This window comes from Xyrauchen texanus, chromosome 28 (assembly GCF_025860055.1).
Source record: "Xyrauchen texanus isolate HMW12.3.18 chromosome 28, RBS_HiC_50CHRs, whole genome shotgun sequence".
NCBI classification, from domain to species: Eukaryota; Metazoa; Chordata; class Actinopteri; order Cypriniformes; family Catostomidae; genus Xyrauchen; species Xyrauchen texanus.
In genome coordinates this window covers 11,031,219-11,051,082 of record NC_068303.1, presented here as the reverse complement: position 1 = coordinate 11,051,082, position 19,864 = coordinate 11,031,219, and the positions used below count along the sequence as shown (strand labels likewise).

The following is a 19,864-nucleotide window of genomic DNA, read 5'->3' as shown; positions in this document are numbered from 1 at the left end:
GGAACGCCAGGCAGTTCAAATATACGCGAATTTTAACACGTAGACAACGCGTAGACAACACGTCAACAACACGTTGTTTGCACGTTGTTAACGTGTTGTCTACGCGTTGTCTACGTGTTAACTTTTCACGCGTTGTTTACGTGTTGTTAACGTGTTGTTTACGTGTTGACTAACGTGTTGTTAACGCGTTGACTACGCGTTAACAACACGTAAATAACGTGTCGATTTCATGTGATTCTGAGCCATTTGGCCACTTGTCCAGTTTGAAGGGGTGAGTGTTGCACTTTTCCATTGGCTGCTGAGTAGTAGGGTTAAACCATTTCTGTAAGCCTGGGGGTTTGCCTGCCACTATTTAACATACTAAGGATCCTCTAATTTCTTGGTCCTTTTCTTTTGTGTGTAGCCTATAAAAATTTAATATTTGGAGTGCAGTTAAGACTTAAAATAAATTGTAAAGTTATAAACCCATTTTCAAAAAGATAATTTGCCTCCTTTTGCTCCAATACTGCCTATTTTGGTAAACAAACCCATTAGAGGGAATTCATGCTTTTTACACCATTCATCAATCTTTAGTTTCTCATTACATCAACAATTGTGTGGCTGCAAAGTTACAACAGTGGTACTCATTAAATGTTGGTTTAGGATACAGTCCATTGTAATAAATATGTATTTGGAAAACATGTAACTTTAGTCTTTGAACATTTTTATTGAATGTAGGTTATGACCCATGAGGAGGGGGTAACCTTATATCCCGATGAAATGGTAAAATAATGACAATGTCATGACGATTTAACCAGGTGCTTTGGGTGGGAAACACTGTTAACATATTTAAGATGACAAGTCTTAATTTATATATCAAGCAAGCACAGTGTGAATACTGCTGAAGATGCCTACTTCATTTCATAGACAGAAAAGGTTACAATCTGCATCTGACTCCATCAAAAACACCCACAGAGCTAGACAATCATGAGAAAGGTTTTTTTTATTTCACAAACATAACATTTTAAAGATACCCCATCGATTGCCCATCACCCAGTCATTGGCCCATGGTTTTATAATGCAATCCAATAAAACACCACCAGAATAAGTAACCAGAGATCAATCAAGATCTTCCTGACAAAAATCTCAAAATATATTATATCCTTCATAAACATATCATTTATTTCAGGGCAATATTGTGTTCATATTGTTCGGTCCAGACCCTGTAAATGCCAAGTGAAGTAACCCCTACAGCCATCCATATGCTGTAGTCACCACCAGTGGTGGTGGTGTAGTGGTCTACACCACATAACTGGTAAACTGGTAATCAGAAGATCACTGGTTCGAGCCCCACAGCCACCACCATTGTGTCCTTGAGCAAGGCACTTAACTCTAGGTTGCTCTGGGGGATTGTCCCTGTAATAAGTGCACTGTAAGTCGCTTTGGATAAAAGCGTCTGCCAAATGCATAAATGTAAATGTAGTGCTCAGTTGCAGGATTAGCAAATTTTCTGATGTGTAAAGAGGACATGGTATGATATAAAGTCTGGCATTTCCCCATAATAGCATATTGCCGCAGTGCATGTCAAGAAAGATGGAGTTGCTTGAGAGGTGAAGACATGGGCTTGAACTCAACCGACTGTTAGGACGCCTGTATTGGTAACAGTTTACATGGTGCAGAAAGGCATTAAATAAATTAAACAAATACAAAGAAATACAAAGGAATATCAGACTGAGATGATTATGACTGCAACAGATAGCAAAGAGAACGTGACAAGCGCTTTGTCTTCTCGGCGTGTTTGATGTAGGCGTGAAGAACCGAGGGATGACTGGTGTCTCAGAAGGACAATCTCTCCTGTTTGCGGCATCCATGGAGAGGGCAGATATTCTGATGGGGTCTGGCTGCTGCCGTCTTCTCCGTTTAAACTCTTCCTGCACACTGGACATGCTGTGTGGCCATAGAACAGAATATAGTTTACATTAGATTTGGGCAGTTTTATTTTAGTCCTATTTCACACAATGCTCATGCTGTTCTTTGACCATTGTCTGGCAAGTCAAATATACCTCAGCAAAATCCTCCACTGCTAATGTTAAATGACTGGTATAGTAGGGCAACTTCAGCATTGGTGATTAATTTAGCATCTAATAATGTATAGTTGATTGTAATTTGACATTCCTTTAAGGCAATTCTAAAGGTAAAGCTGGCAAAATTCTATATAAGAGCTTATTGTTCTGTGCCATTAACCTCCATTCCTCTCCAAACTATTAACACATTAATTAGCCACATATTTGCACTGGGCAACACTCTGTTCCTTCATTACAATAAACAATAGGAAATGTTTGAGTCGACCCCATATAAATGTTTCTACCAGGTAGCCAAAGCATGTTCTAAATTCCTTTAGGTCCTAATACCTGAATTGAGCAGTGTGAATATCATATAAAGTACTAAATGTCATTAAGGATCTGTTTTGTTTGTTTATTTTACAAAAGCACAACTCTCTTTGTTATGACGACTCACCATTTCCAGCCATGGTACAATACATTCTGAATGAAAGTGGTTACAGGGTAGATGTCTGTCTGGCTCTCCCACTGCGAAGTTCTCTCTATGCACTGGACATTCCATACAGCAGTCTACAGGAGAAAAATAAATGTTTATCAATACCACTGTGGTTAGTAGGGGTGGGGGGGAAATAAGTAAATAAATCAATACTTTGATGCATTGCGATGCGGAAGTGGAGGATTCCGAATGGATTCCCTAAATGTTAATTGGTAACTTAATGTCGACAGAACAAAAGAGGCAGAACTTGGAAGTGCAGCGCCAGACAGTTGGTGGTGTACACATAAACCAGTGTTCCCCCTATTCGGCACGTCGCTGCTCCTGAATTATGACTGCCGCTACAAAAATTTCACAGGGTTATCATTATCAAGTGCAACAAACAGACTGTATATAAAAGCAACTAATGATTTTCACTCGCACACCGTGTGAGCACGGTAACATTCATTACACATACGTGCAATTTTGTACGTAATGCAGTGTTTTAAACAGAATGGCTAACTGTGGTGAACGGCCCGGGGTGTAGGTGGCAATTGATATTGACTAGTAGCTATGTACATTGTGCTAACCTCGGCCACCCAGCTGTAGGCTATTCTTAACATAACTATCCTTATTAACTAGGCTCCGTACATGCTTACTAATTTAATTGAAAGTGGGTCTCAGAAATTGACAGCATTGTGTTGAACAGATTTGCGCAGCGGTGTTCATGATACTAACGTTAACCATTCAACTTCGGATTGATTCACTAATCTTCTCTGTGTGGAAAAGCCGTCAACAATCCTTCCTCCAGTGCATGATCATGTTTTGATTCAGACTGCACAGAGGGGCCGTTTACAGACAGTGTTAGTTGAGTGTTTAGTCTCACTGTAACTAATTTATCATCTGCATATACCTGATGAGCTTGTGGTTCCCATCAATGTGCCACAGCGTAACACTACAATGCATACGTAATTAAACATACCTTTATGTGGGTGGAATGTTTCCATAGCAGGATGGAGGAAGAGACCAACTCTGAAAGTTGCAAGTCTTGTTTGCCCCCTTCGCTTTGGTCCTCTAATGGGAGTATTTTGTCTGAACATCCTCAGCCTGAAAAAGTGACAGAAAATGTGAGACCGGAAATGCAAAGCCAAAAGCCTATATAGACCATGTCCAGAAAAACATACATAACATATCCATAACTAATGGCAAGTGGTTAGTTGATGTTAAAATAGGCCTATTAAATATTATACACGCAAAGTGGTCATTTTAGGACATCCTCGGCTGCTTTAATCATAAGATGTACCATGTTAAACTTAGATGGCGCTTGTTTGCAGTGAGGCAGAATTTTGGCTGAATACAAAAGCCATGTAAAGCATCTCATATAAATCTGATGTATATGGAAAATCCAGCTCCTTGCCCCACAAATGGCTGCCTGACAAAGGATAACTAAACCAGTCAACTGACATCTAAACATGATACAACACACAAATTTGACCAAATAGATCTACAACTGATGGGTGACAAACGACAATGACCACCATACAGCTACAGTCACACCGACCTGTTCACAGTTGGGGGCCTGGCCAGGGGAAGCGATCCTTTCCCAAAGCATGGAAATGGTGATGTCAACAAGGTGTCATGTCTTATACAGAGATCTTGCGTTCACTTGACAAAGAATGCTACATTCAAAGATTAAACAATCAATAATATGACATGTTACTCGAAGGCAGGATGAAAGTTAGATAACGTTACTGACAGACCATAATTCCACTGCCATCAATAAATATTTTAAACTGAGCTGCTGAAACATTCAACGTGAGTGCAGTCCTCCAATTATTAAAACCTTTAACTGCAGTAATGTTTCTATCAAAAGGTGCCATTTCCACGCATTGCATTTTGCTAAGTTAGCTTGCTACATAGTTAGGCTAATGTTGGCAAACACTACAACACACACTTCAACCCCAATGAAATTCACCGAGACGCAGAATATATTATTAACACCACTTTAACATGATTTACTTAAATTACTCCGTCAAATGTTTATTATGGTTAAGAGGAGACTCCAATAACATTAATAAAGTTGCATGAGGAACGCAAACTTCACGTTATACCTTTTGAAACACACGGTGAATTGGGGTCCTTTACAGATATTTCCCAGCTAATTCAAAGTACTCACCTTTCTACAAGACTCTCAGAAGAACTCGGCTGCTCCTGTCTGTTCTGAATTCGTTCAATTATATGATTATATCTGTTACTCATGTAATCTTCGCGATTCAGCATACTGCACCGTCCGCATCCAAACAACCGGACTGAAGCAAGCCGCGCAGGTCTCACGCACAGATCAAAGAGGCTGCAAATGAGTGGAGGAGGGAGGCAGTGTTGTGATTGGCTGCAGCTTAACAAGCAATTAAGCAGCCTGTAACACTTGCACTTGTATTACAACACTAGAAACCAGTATCAGAAGATCCAAATGTTTAAGGTTATATGCACTGATTTTAGGTAGTTAAAAATAATTGGAATATAGGCTACCTAATTTATAATAAGTGTCCTGATGCACAGTTAGTTAAATGTAAGACATAATCACAAATTGTGTAATTATAATAATTTACTGAGAATTCAGTATAATCAAAACTGAGTTGAAGCAGCCAAATATGAGCAGATATAATCTAGGCAATGAGTGATAGGCCACAGCTTAACAATTATATCATGCTTCCTGCAACAGTTGCTCTACTTGGTTGGTTAAACCCAAAGCCCAACCTATTGTAGCCATCAATGATTGTCTACTAGAGACCATTATCTTTTAATTAACTATTTTGATCATTTTCTTAAACCATCTGTTCAGAGGCTTCCATCATATATTAAAGATTGATTTATTCAACAAGATATCAACATTAAAAAAGTTACCCAATGATGTTATTCTGGCCACTTTAGATGTGGAAAGCCTCTACACAAATATCTTCCTTGTAAGAGGTCTTGAGGCTCTTGAGTATTATTTAAGACTGCACTGAGGAAGCACTACAACCCTGTACATTTATTTGTGAGCTGATTTGGTCCTTAAACTGAACTACTTCTCCTTCATTGAAGTTTTCTTCCTACAATGTAAAGGAACATTAATGGGTTCTACTTTTGCACTGGAATATGATAATTTATATGTTTTTGTTTTTACCAAACGGGTGCCATTTCCACTAATTTTTCATGAAGAACAAATTTTTTTTTTAAACCTACAAGTTGAAAGATATGTTAATCCTCCAAAAAATACATATTTTTCCACCTCAGGCACAAAATCCTTATTAATATTATCCTTTTTATTCAGGCAAGGGAGCCTTTCTTGTACCACCCCGTTAGAGTAGTAATACAAGAAATAGATTTTTAAAATCTAATGTTTTCCTAATAGTAAAATGTCCTTTTTGGAAACCATCAATAGAAAGTCTGTAATTTAATAAAAAAAATGTATTCTTAGATTTTTAATCTTGAAATATGAATTTGACATTTCAATGGCCTCATTGTTTGTACTGAAAAAACAAATTCACTTAAAAAATACAAATAAAGTTACATTTATCTGATTAGTCCACACAACAAGAACATCATTCAACATTCATTTCTGTAACATTTCATTTCCATTCCATAAAATTTTAACAAAATGACCCTGTGACAGGGTGGTAACTGATGTGGCGGGGTGGTTCACTGTTACAGGGTGGTATGGACAAAGTGTTTCTCTATATGAACTGCTGGTTTTAACCTTTATAAAACTGGGGGATGGGAAACATTAAAATTGGAGATGTAATGGAAAACTTTGGTCATGCTCTGAATACCTGAAAAGAGCATCATAATGGTGAATGGGAGAGTCGCATCCACACATCCCTCTAAACTACAAAAAAAGCTGCTCAAAGAGTACCCAAAGAGGTTGGATGAACATTTAATGGAAAAAGATACAAAGATATTATTTGAGAACATTGCTATTACATTCAGAAATGGGGATGCAAACTTTAGAACCAATGATATTTTGAACATTTTACAAAAAAATTATTAACAAACAATTTTTGAACAATTTATTCCTTGTAATAATGAAAGAACATTTTCTAGACTTTGTTCATATACATCACGATACTTTTTGCATTCAACTGTATAAAAGGAAGTTGTACAATAAATAAAAAACATAAATGATGAGTCAGTGAAAGAGATAGTGAGAGAGTGAGTGAGTGAGAGAGTGACTGAAAGATATAGTGAGTGAGTGAGTGAGTGAGTGAGTGACTGACTGACTGAAAGATATAGTGAGTGAGTGAGTGAGTGACTGACTGAAAGATATAGTGAGTGAGTGAGTGAGTGACTGACTGACTGAAAGATATAGTGAGTGAGTGAGTGAGTGAGTGAGTGAGTGAAAGATATAGTGAGTGATGAGTGAGTGAGTGATGAGTGAGTGAGTGAGTGAGTGAGTGAGTGAAATATATAGTGAGTGAGTGAGTGAGTGACTGACTGAAAGATATAGTGAGTGATGAGTGAGTGAGTGAGTGAGTGAGTGACTGACTGAAAGATATAGTGAGTGATGAGTGACTGACTGACTGAAAGATATAGTGAGTGAGTGAGTGAGTGAGTGAGTGAGTGAGTGACTGAAAGATATAGTGAGTGATGAGTGACTGACTGACTGACTGACTGAAAGATATAGTGAGTGAGTGAGTGAGTGAGTGAGTGAGTGAGTGAGTGACTGAAAGATATAGTGAGTGAGTGAGTGAGTGAGTGAGTGAGTGAGTGACTGACTGACTGACTGACTGAAAGATATAGTGAGTGAGTGAGTGAGTGAGTGAGTGAGTGACTGACTGAAAGATATAGTGAGTGAGTGAGTGAGTGAGTGACTGACTGAAAGATATAGTGAGTGAGTGAGTGAGTGACTGACTGAAAGATATAGTGAGTGAGTGAGTGAGTGACTGACTGAAAGATATAGTGAGTGAGTGAGTGAGTGAGTGAGTGACTGACTGAAAGATATAGTGAGTGATGAGTGAGTGAGTGAGTGAGTGACTGACTGAAAGATATAGTGAGTGATGAGTGAGTGAGTGAGTGAGTGAGTGAGTGATGAGTGAGTGAGTGAGTGACTGACTGAAAGATATAGTGAGTGAGTGAGTGACTGACTGACTGACTGACTGACTGAAAGAGATAGTAAGTGATAGTAAGTGAGTGAGTGAACCAAGACAGGAAGCAGAACCACCCCATCACATCCCTTACCACCACGTCACAATAAAACATGTGATGGGGTGGTACATTTCATCCCAAAATGGCTGCAGATCTCACATGTGGTCAAATTCCTCACATAGAATAAATGCATTCAATCTGAAATATTATAATATAATTTTCTTTGCATTAATAATGTAAAAAATGTAATAAAAAACAGTTTTCCCTATCTATTTTCCATGATGGGGTGGTTGGTTTGAGCTTGACGGACACTGCCTAACATGAAAAAGCAACAAATAAACAAAGTAAAAGAATGTCAGTACTTGCCTGCTTTTGTTCATGGTGGCTATAAGGCTCAAATTATGTCATTTCCACTTTGTGATGTCATTTAAAGCAACAGTACATTATTTATAGATAAAACAAGTTAGTGTGACAGGTGGTAAGTCAAACTGAGGGACGGACACAAATCATAAAATATTTACCCAAAAATACGATTTATTTTGAATAAATATATCTCATATATACAGGGACACACATAAAATCCTGAAAATAATAAATGTTTGAAAAAAATGTATAACTTATTTGGTGATATTTTAGATGCAAATGTCATGTTGGTCAACACGGACATGTGAAATTGGACATGTACTGAATGAAAAATGATTAAAAATAGTATGCTACTCTTTAAGAATAGTATTTTATCATATATCATGTTAACAAGAACACATCATTTAATAATTTTAAGCTTTGGAAACACACTTTGGGACATTTTTTGTGCCTTATGCATCTCATCAAACGTTGCGGACACAAATGGCAGCCGTTTCATAGAATAACTATTTTACACAGTTATGTTTTTAACACTAACAGACACCTCCTGACCTTACGTTCTCAGTTGAATATGATCATAAACGTTTGTCTTTTTTGGATATGTGAATCGAATTATGCAGTGGCAGCCTCATATAAAAATATAATAGATAAGACTACAATCTGCACTAGCCAGGAATATGGTTTACCCAAGAGCTCAGATGTCATTCTAATGAGGAACTAATTGATAAAGCTGCTGCAATGAAAAATAAAGCTTTTGGGACAGAGCCTCCTCTTTACAGTGTGTTGATGAGGCTTACCAAGGTGCATTTAAATTCTAGTTTGATCTTTTACAAAAAAGTGTCAAATAGGGTAAAATTTACTCTGTCAGAACACTATTCTTAAACACTGGCCTATTTTGGCCTCTGATCCGGCATAAGCATTAGCATACCCAGCATTTTAATGATCTTCCCTCTTTGTCTATAGAAGAGGTCCTAACTTATGCAACAAGCTGGTGCAGGGCTAACATTAAGGCAGGTTCTAAACAGAATATTTTAGCTCCACTAAAAGATGGGAATAATAAACTGGCTTTAATAAGGTTTTAGGCTTTAATAAGAATTTTAAGGATGACCTAGGAGTTTGGCACAGTAGTGTACATCTGCTGTCAGGAAAGTCAAATCAGTTACTATCTAACCTAATTACAAACTTTCATTCTAATCCTGACAGTCTTTGGAAGGCTGTACATTTCATCAAAATGGGTAATATCACCTGTGTACATATGTCTGAGTGCTTAATATCTAAACCAGGGAGACCAACCCTGCTCCTGGAGAGCTACCTTCCTGCTGAGTTTAGCTCCAACACACCTGCCTGTCATTTTCAAGTAATCCTAAAGACCTTGATAAACTGGTTCAGGTGTGTTTGATTAGGGTTGGATCTAAACTCTGCAGGAAGGTAGCTCTCCAGGACCAGGGTTGGTCACCCCTGGTCTAAACAAAAAGAGGTCCGTTTAGGTTTTAACAAGCCCCATAATTAGTCACATTGTGCCCTCTGCTGGTCAAAGCCCTACATTAAATTAAAATGCTGAAAAAGGTTCATGTTGTTTTCAAAAGACATATACAGTATTTATTACAATGGTCTGTATCCTACACCAACATTAAATGAGTACCACTGCTGTTAGTTTTTCCCCGCACAACTGTTAATGATTTTTAAGATAAAAAACTAAAGTTGCTGAATGGTGTAAAAAGCATGAATTCCCTCTAATGTGTTTGTTTAACAAAATAGGCAGTAAAGGAGCAAAAGTGGCAATTTATCTTGATGAAAATAATAATAATAATTTATTTTAAGTCCTAAAACTGCAATCCAAATATTACATTTTTATAGGCTACACACAAATGGAAGAAAAGGACCAAGAAATTAGAGGATCCTTAGTATGTTAAATAGTGGCAGGCAAACCCCCAGGCTTACAGAAATGGTTTAACCCTACTACTCAGCAGCCAATGGAAAAGTGCAACACTCACCCCTTCAAACTGGACAAGTGGCCAAATGGCTCAGAATCACATGAAATCGACACGTTGTTTACGTGTTGTTAACGCGTTGTCAACGCGTTAACAACACGTTGTCGACGTTAACAACACGTAAACAACACGTTAACAACACGTAAACAACGCGTGAAAAGTTAACACGTAGACAACGCGTAGACAACACGTTGACAACGTGCAAACAACGTGTTGTTCACGTGTTGTCTACGCGTTGTCTACGTGTTAAAATTCGCGTATATTTGACCTGCCTGGCGTTCCATAGCCTTCCGCGCGCGTGGAGCAACACCGCTGCACACATTACCTCATTGCGGCTATTTCTGTTCAGGGCGAGAGTGAGCGAAACATGGCATCACCTTTCACGGGTTCTTAAAGGCAATGTACGTGGTCGAAACACACTTTACATCAGGATAAATTGATTTAGATAAATGGGGTTGGTGACACTTTATATTTCAGTGCCCGTGTTACACATACTGCATGCAACAATAATTGATAACATATATAAACTATGTTCACAAGCCCCGCGACCCTGTACACAGGATAAGCGGTTGACGATGGATGGATGGATGGATGGATGTTCACAAGCCTACATTTTCATGTCATTTATATAATGGATAACCAAACTAACACCTTATATTCATTGATGGAAATCATATTGTTTAGTTTTCTTATATCACAAAGTTGAATTCTAAACAACTTCATTACTTTGGTTTTGAGTGGATTTTGCCCTTTTTTAAGACACATTCAAAGTGTTTATTCATTGTTTCCTTTCAAAACATGTTTTCTTGGAAATATTTATTTAATTTCAATGAATATGGTTTTCCTCAATATCAAAATCATTCTGTACGTTTACATCCGTAAACATTAAAATACTCTCTGTTTCAAAAGTATGGCCACAAGAGAAAAACAATATGCACGATGACATGATTTTAGTGTGATATAATCGCTTACTAAAGTTTTCTATGTAAAGCTACAGCCAGTTTTGCAACTTCATTGCTATGACGATGTTATGTCAACAAACCCTAAAAGTTATGTTTAAACTAATTTACAGCTCAAATAATACATGAGTTTAAAGAATTGACGTTAGTGCTTTTATCAAATTATAAGCTTCACAATTCTGTCTTTAAACCCTTCAAAAATTGGCCCCATTCACTTTCATCAGTAAGTGGCTCACTGCAACTTAAATTTGTAGCTTTTTTTAAAGAAAAGGAGGGATGAGTTGAAATAATTTTTGTGGTAATCATCAATATGCCACAAATGCTGTCGATTGAGATTACTTTATATTGAACCCGGATTATTCCTTTGAACATTTCATCCCGTTTGACTTAATAAAAGAAGTCTGTATGATAATATCAACATTTAAAAATATGGCTAAAAAAAACTACAGTCATAACTTCAAGTTGACACCCTCATGTAAGTGTATTCTCAATACCTTGGGCAATGGATAACTATTTATTCTTTATTTCCATCCTGTTAGGTTCCATCCATCCTGTTAGCCGTTGTCTAAAGTCTTCATTGTAAAGTTTAAGTGCATGAGCTTGACCAGTGCATATTTTTCTAAATGTCTGGTATACCTTTTTTAAATGCTTCCTTAAATAACAACACAAGCATATAACTATAATTTTTCATTTTTAAAGGTAAAGATTTAAAAAAAACCTCTGCATTACACTAATATGAACATAATACATGTAATGTAAAGTGTGCACTGAAAAAAATAGCAGCAATTAAATCCCAGGAGTGTTGATAAGACTGTTATAAACGAGTCTGCACACATCGCTGCCAACTAATCTCCAAGTTCTGCACGTCCAATCCAGTATGCCTGCTGAGAGACAGTTGACAGTGGGTTTGATCTCTGAAAATCATGTAAACAAACCAAAATTTAGAGGGATGTTAAAGCGTTATCTCCTCTGCTGTAAGCATCTGTCAGATGCAATGCTTTTTGGAAAAAGGAGCATTTTAAAATCTTTTACTGGAACAAGTCAGAACAATACTCTTTTCGCTTAATTGGCATGGTATACATATCTCATCACTTTAACATAGGTTTGGATGTTATTATTTGATGTAATTGAATCGAAGCATGATCTCATTTTGAGTCTTGATAAATAACAACTACCTTGATAGATGGACCAGTCATTATGGTGGGGGTAAGACATTGACAGTGTGTTCTTGAATGTAAACATGGAAACAACACCTGTTTAATTAATGAACCTAATAAAGTCAGTAACAAAATAATTGCACATTTCTCAGAGCTTCACCCATTTAAATGTCTCAATTCTAAATACAGGCCATTCAAATTCAATTATTATGCATACCTGTTAAAAAGAAAACAGTGTCATTGGTTGATATGATAATTTTGTTAGTGGGGCCATTAACACAGTCACTAATCCTATTGTGGCTTCAGATGTTTTTGAATGCATCCAATTACTTGAAGAAGGTTGTTTGTGATGTTTGTCACATATGACTGGCTGCAGAGTGAATCCCACAAACATTTAAGAGCAGTATTCATTCTTCTGTCAATGGCTTCTGATGCATGTAAAAAGTCCAGTTGAATTAATTGGAACATTGTTTTTAATGCACTAACCTATATTGTTGGATGTCGTTGGGGTTGTATAACAAAAGAGCTTTCCTAAGAAGCCGAGTAAAATAATTTATTTTTATTTTACCACTGGTCACTCTGAACCTGGATATTTACAAATGCAAATGCTGCAAATTCATGCCATTGGTTGAGCCAATGTTTATATGTTGGGCTGTTAGGGGTACTCACACAAACAAAGGTTTTTTTCACAGAGATCTAGTGTGTACATTATTTAGGGAAATCAACCTAAGAAAGGCTAATTAATTGTTGCAATTAGGGTATGAGAATGCATTTTAACATAACAATATGATTGCAGGGCCAGTTCAAAACAAGTTTCCCAGTCACTGCTAAGTCACTGAGTTAAGGCCCGATATACTTCCTACGAAATCGAAGAACAAACAACTGTGATGTCATCTAGAACAAAATCTGGCCAAAAAGGTGTTTTTACATTAATTTGAGTGGTTCGCAAGAACTTGCCTAAGCAAACATTTATGCATGCATCTCTCTCTCTCTCTCTCTCTCTGACATGGCTCCGTCCACTGGAACGGATCTGGTGCCCCTTATTAGTTAGATCAGTCAGCGGACTGGTGACGGTCAAATTATTAGGCACAAACCTACAATAATAGCCAGCCAGCCCCAGGAACTGTCTCACCTCTTTTTTGGTCTTAGGTCTCGGACAGTTTGCGATTAATGCGGTTTTATCAATTTGGGGTTGCACCTGCCCATGACCCAAGTGGAAGTGCAGATACCGTACTTCCACGTGCCCTATTGCGCACTTTTCTGGGTTTGCCGTGAGTCCCACTCATATCAATGACCTCAGGACTGTCCTCAGATGCTGCAGGTGCCACGGTATAAGCAGCATGTGGTCGGAGTATTCTGTCCATGAACCCGTGAAATGTAGCCGGGGTCCCGAACAAACTGAATGGAAGCATCACATATTGGTGTAATCCAAACGGTGTAGAAAATGCCGTCTTTTCACGGGACATGGGAATTTACAGGGATCTGCCAATATCCCTTTTTTAAATCCAGTGTTGAATAAAAGCAATCCGCGCCTAACCGATCAAGCTCATCAATCCGAGGCATTGGGTATGCATCAAATTTAGACATTGCATTGACTTTTCTAAAATCTACACATAAGTGGATTGAGGCATCGCTCTTCGCAACCAACACCACCGAGGTGGCCCAGTCACAGTGGGATTCTTCTATTAACCCATATTTAGCATGGCCTTTAATTCTTCCGAAATCACTTTTTTTTGTGTATGGGTTGATGGTTGGGAAGACTGCGTACCACTGCCCCTGGGGTTGTTTCAATATGGTGCTCTGTGAGATTCGTATGACTGGGAAGAGGCAAGAACACGTCGGAGAATTCTCTTTGCAACCTGGCATCTGTTACGATCCCTTGTTGTCTGCCCTGTGTTCTCTGTCTCACTTGTCACGTTTCCTTGTTGTCTTCTCCGTGTTTTCAGTTCCACCCGTCACCGATCCCGTTCCATGTCACGTTTTCCCTGTTGTCCACCCTGAGTCTCACTGTCCGTGTGTGATAAACTACACTTCCCTTCATTCCCGATCCTCTTCACTGTCGCCTTGGTGTTACTGTCCACACCTGTTTGTTATTTTGTCATTATCGTGTCTGTTTATTTAAACCCCGCTGTTTTCCCTTTCCTTTGTCGATCGTTGACGTTTCATGTTCGTTGCTGATGTCTCTTGGTATGTTTTCTGATGTTCACTCTTGTTCCTTCGTGTGTTCGTTCGAAGTAACCCTGCCATTCGTGGATGTTTTCCCAACCTGTGTGGCCCCTGAATGTTCTTCCGTGTTTTAGTTTCTTTTCCCATCGTGGACCTTTCATTTGTTCCTGTGTTTGTGTCATTATTATTTTCTTGCTAATAAAGAACCGCATTTAGACCCGAACCTCACGTCTGCCTTCTCCTACCTTCACACTATCATAACAGCATCCTCCGTAACTTGTGACAGTGCAAATTCCCATAGCCAAGTATCCTTATTACACAGCCGGCTTTGATGTTCTTGAGCCTGGAGCAAATTCTCCTGTGTCAATTGCTTCAGTGTGTGGTTTTGCTCTCAGGTCAAGAATGTATTGAATTTAATTTTTGCTGTTTGAAGGTCCCTTCTCCCAATTTTCCCATAAGACATTGAGCATACCGCATGGTCGATGACTGTACAATAATTCAAATGTGGAGAACCCCGTGGAGTTTTGCGGGACCTCTCTAACTGCAAATAATATGGTCTCGAGCAACTTTCACCCAATTTCGAGTGTCTTCGTGCACAAACTGATAAATCATATTCTTTAATTTTGTATTAAATCGTTGAACCAAGCCACCCGTTTGGAGATTGTGAAGAGGTCTGACAAGGAGGATGGAACGAAGACGCAGAGCTCTTCAGAAGTAAGGGTTCTTTTAATAATCACAGCAATATCCTGCAAACTTTGTTTCCATGAACAGAACAAAACTTCACTGCATAACATAAATCTCTTAATATGATCTGTCTTATGCCAACACTAGATTGGCGCGTTGTTCTCTCTCTCCCGTTCTGTGCCCGTTTGATGCCACTCTCCCCATGCTCACTGAAATTAGAGACAGGTGTTAAACATAATTTAGCTCAGGTGCAAGCGCCCTTACCGCTTTCTCCCTCGGACGGGCGCTTGACCACGCCCCCGCTGCCACAGAGATGGTAAATGCGAATCTATTTAATCCCCAAAAACTCATACAGTTTGTGTAGTGTTCGGACTGCCCCTTTTAGCCCTCCCAGCTTTCACTGCAAACACAAACAGCTGTTAGAGAGAATTTCCCACAGGTGTGAATCCTTACCCTTCTACCTCTCTCGGACTCACACATGGCTCGGCCATGCCCACATCACCACAGTGGCATTTAGTCATTGATAACACATTTTAATATCACATCTGTTATTAACTGAGCGTCCTTATATTTAAATGTACTTCTAAATGCCTCTCACAGTGGTGTGGCGGGTATCTGAATGTTTGCAAACAGTATACCGTTGCTCAGCTGTTTTGTTTTTTATTTGTTTTTTTTTTTTCCCCTTTTTCTCCCAATTTAGCATGCCCAATTCCCAATGTGCTTTTAAGTCCTTGTGGTCACGTAGTGATTCACCTCAATCCGGGTGGCGGAGGACGAATCCAACACGTGGCTTGTTGAGCACATTGTCATGTAGATGTAGAGAATGTGGAGGTTTCACGGCATCCACCGTGGCAAACACGCCCAACTCACCACGTGTTCCACTGAGAACGAACCACATTATAGTGACCACGAGGAGGTTACTCCATGTGACTCTTCCCTCCCTAGCAACGGGGCCAATGTGGTTGCTGAGGAGACCTGGCTGGAGTCACACAGCACGCCCTGGGATTCAAACTAGCGAACTCCAGGGGTGGTAGCCAGCGTCATTACCACTGAGCTACCCATGCCCCCTGTTGCTCGGCTGTTTGAACTTCTTTTTATCCCTGAATTAAGAATTTCAGGGCCTTCACTGAGATCATGGTGTTGCTCTGTCACCTTTGTGCCCTTGAGAAAGACACATAACCTAAAATGTCTCTACAGGAACTGCTATACTAACAGTGAAAGTTGCTTTGGATGAAATGTGCCTGGTTAAAGTGGCAATTAAAGAGATTTTCAAACCAATTTTAAAGAGATATAATATTACACTCAGATGTTATGAAATCTAGAGTCTTGTTTAAATGTATAATGAAATATCTATATATAGACAAGCATAAGCGAGAATGGATTAATGTACTATACTTCATTAATCTTCAGGCTCTCTCCTAATTCTGTCAAATTAGAGTGAGTTATACCTATCTTTAGGGTTTGTTTTCATAGAAGGACCTGGTCTTATCCAAGTGCTGCTTCGGTTTTAGAGACTGCTTAGACAATAGCATTCCAAAGCTGTTTAATCCCAAAGTCATGCTTGAATCAGCCTCAGTAGGGAAACTAACTAATGAGTTTTATACCCACTAAGCCTTATGTTTGAAAGTTATTGCACATTTGTATCACTAGACACACATTGAATTGGGAGCGTTTGTTTTTAAGGCAAATGCAACATGGTCTGTGTATGTTTCAAAATACTTGCTTCTGTTTATATTTTAGTGGATCTAATATATTTACTTAACTTTTGAAAAACAAAAACACCACCATCTTAAATTCAGTTTGGTGTGAAATTTGTATTGTTTAATTTGCCCTCTGTGCATTGTTACCCACCAGAAAATAGTCAGTGGCCATATGATTTTATTTCAGAGAACTGGCTTTATTATGAGCAATAAATAACAGTTAGATTATTGCCAGTGCTGTACACCAAGCAAGTTACATTTTTGTTTTAAGATGATGATCTTTAGGATCTTTATTTCATGTTAATAAAATAAAAATTTATTTTCCAACCTTCAGCGAAGAACATCTTCTTGAGACCATAAAGTATAAATCAGAGTTTTAGAGTGCAAATAAATTAGTTGGTAGAACCTTCAGATGATATGGGTTATGATCTGTTTAACCCTGGGTCACATGGTGCTCTGCTTAGGATGGTTGCACCATATCAAATTACCCTGATCAAAGATCCTGAACTGTCAATAACAAACTAGCCATGTTAGTGCACAAATTACGACAGGTTAAATAGCAACTGAAAACTGAAAGCACAACAGCAGCACATGTATAACGCATGTGCTCTTATCTCAGAATCACTCTGAATCACTTTTGATCTCTTTTTTCCTCCACTTCTTGTCTGAAGCTTTGCACATTGAACAGTAATCTCCAATACTGTTGATTAAGTATATAAAAAAAAGGATGTTAAGCTTGAGCAATTTTTAACACCCAAACATGCTAAAATCTTTAACCTGATGTTCATTTCATTTTCAACCTGGCTGTCAAGTAATGTGGTAGTGATGAGGCGAAGGATCAGTTTGCAGGCTTTAAAGAAGATGTAAAACAATGTGGAGAACAATAAACCATATCTACAAACTAACACAAGTGTTAAAAGGATGAGAACTGCCAAAGGAATGAACAAAACTGGAGGGTATTTATACACCGGAGGAACTAATGAGGGAATGAAAGATAGGTGAGGATGATGAGGAACAGATGGAAGTGATGAGGGCAGTGGATTCTGGGAAATGTAATCTGAGGGAAAACTTCAGTATAAAAGTCCTTGGTAAACATGGAGACAGACTGTGAAAATGAAACTGTAATATCTATAAAGTCTTAGTGATCAGTGTGTAGTTTTATTTAATATGATTGTAAATTGTGTATACAAATTAAATAATTATATAATTAAATATTAATTGTATTTAGAACTCCTGGGAGAAAAATAACCTTGTGAGAAACCAGGATCACTATGGGAGCCAGTTCCCCTCAAGCTAACCAGCATGAGTATAATGCCATTATTAGTTATTTACTAATGTGTGCAGGTCATGATTTAAGATTAGTAAACTAGGCAAGCGTTAATGTCCAGTGTTTAATTTCTTTTTTTATGACCTGTAAGATTAATGACTAATGAAGTCCATCCTGAATTAACTGCAGAAGTTCACATAGATTCATTGTCCTTTGTTAGTTGGCTGATGAAGGCTGTTGTTGGCAATTACATTATAGTCTATGTATGCCATTTCAAGGGTGTATTCCATCAACAGACAAAGGGGATGCAGGCAGAGATCAATGATTTGCATCGCAGTTCAACTGGCAGGTCATTTCTGTTAGGTTCGGTGGGGTCCATCCTAAGTCCAAGGTTCAGGCAGTGGCATATGAAGTATCCAATGTCTTACAGTTGGAGTTGTCATCAGTTCATTCTCTGAAGTCCATCGTAATGGACTGAAGTGATGATTGGCTGGCATTTCATGCACAGAACAGTATGGCTGGTGGCATTGTCATGCTGGAGGGTCATGGTCAGGATGAGCCTGCAGGAAGTGTAACACATGAGGGAGGAGGATGTCTTCCCTGTAACGCATAGCGTTGAGATTGCCTACAATGACAACAAGCTCAGTCCGATGATGCTGTGACACACCGCCCCAGACCATGACAGACCCTCCACCTCTAAATCGATCCCGCTACAGATTACAGGTCTCAGTGTAATTCTCATTCCTTCGATGATAAATGCCAGTCCGACCATCACCCTTGGTGAGACAAAACCATGATTCATCAGTTTTGCCATTCCTGTCTGGTCCAGTGAAGGTGGGCTTGTGCCCATAGGTGACATTGTTGCTGGTGATGTCTGGTAAGGACCTGTCTTACAACAAGCCTACAATCCCTCAGTCTAGCCTCTATCAGCCTATTGCGGACAGTCTGAGCACTGATGGGGGGATTGTGAATTCCTGGTGTAACTTGGGCAGTTGTTGTTGGGCATTGTTACATGTGGTCTACAACTGTGAGGATGATCAACGGTCCTTCCTGTCTCCCTGTAGCACTGTCTTAGGCGTCTCACAGTACGGACATTGCTATTTATTGCCCTGGCCACATCTGCAGTCCTCATGCCTCCATGCAGCATTAGGGTTCATGCAGAAAAGCAGGGAACCTGGGCATCTTTCTTTTGTTGTTTTTCAGAGTCAATAGAAAGGTCTCTTTAGTGTCCTAAATGTTTATAACTGTGACCTTACTTGCCTACTGTCTGCAAGCTGTTAGTGTCCTAATGATGTTCCACAGGTGCATGTTCATAAATTTTTTATGGTTCATTGAACAAGCATGGAAAACATTGTTTAAACCCTTTACAATAAAGATCTGTAAAGATTTTAACAAAATTATCTTTAAAATACAGTGTCCTGAAAAAGGGATGTTTCTTTTTTTGCTGAGTTTAAACAAGTCTTTTGTCTAGACTCATAATTATGATTATGATCCTATAGCAATGCCATGAACAAGTTAATAAATTCTTAGAGAAATATTACACTTCTATAGTAATAATAATAATAATAATAATAAACTGTTATTATTAGTTATTATTACGCATTTGAGTGTCTCATTTAATTGTATTCAGACTGTTTACCTGAGCCGCACTGCGGACCACACTGATTGCAGCTCCTGAAGTGTGTGTGAAGATTAACTGCTTCAGAACTCCTGCGAAAATATAAATGAGGATTTTAGTGAATGCAAAGTGCTCCAGTTTCACTACAATTTAATGAGCATGTAATGGCAAATGTCATTTGTCATTGTAGATTCATACATGCAGTTTATGTACCAGCTGCATGTTAGTGATAGAATGAAGAATACAGAATCTCAATTGTCTTTTCTCATGTGAAATAAGGGCTCATGGGTTTAATCGGAGAGCCTTAAAGTAATGTGTGAAAAT

General features: G+C 38.6%; 1 long non-coding RNA gene across 1 annotated transcript; it reads right to left on the bottom strand.

The window, feature by feature from the left end:
- Positions 1–1,391: 1,391 nt before the first annotated feature.
- Positions 1,392–4,309, bottom strand: LOC127622442 (uncharacterized). Its single transcript, XR_007967973.1, has 4 exons — positions 4,073–4,309; positions 3,494–3,618; positions 2,497–2,609; positions 1,392–1,926 (listed from the first exon to the last, which is right to left on the bottom strand). It is a non-coding gene; the product is annotated as an uncharacterized LOC127622442 (long non-coding RNA).
- Positions 4,310–19,864: the final 15,555 nt, after the last annotated feature.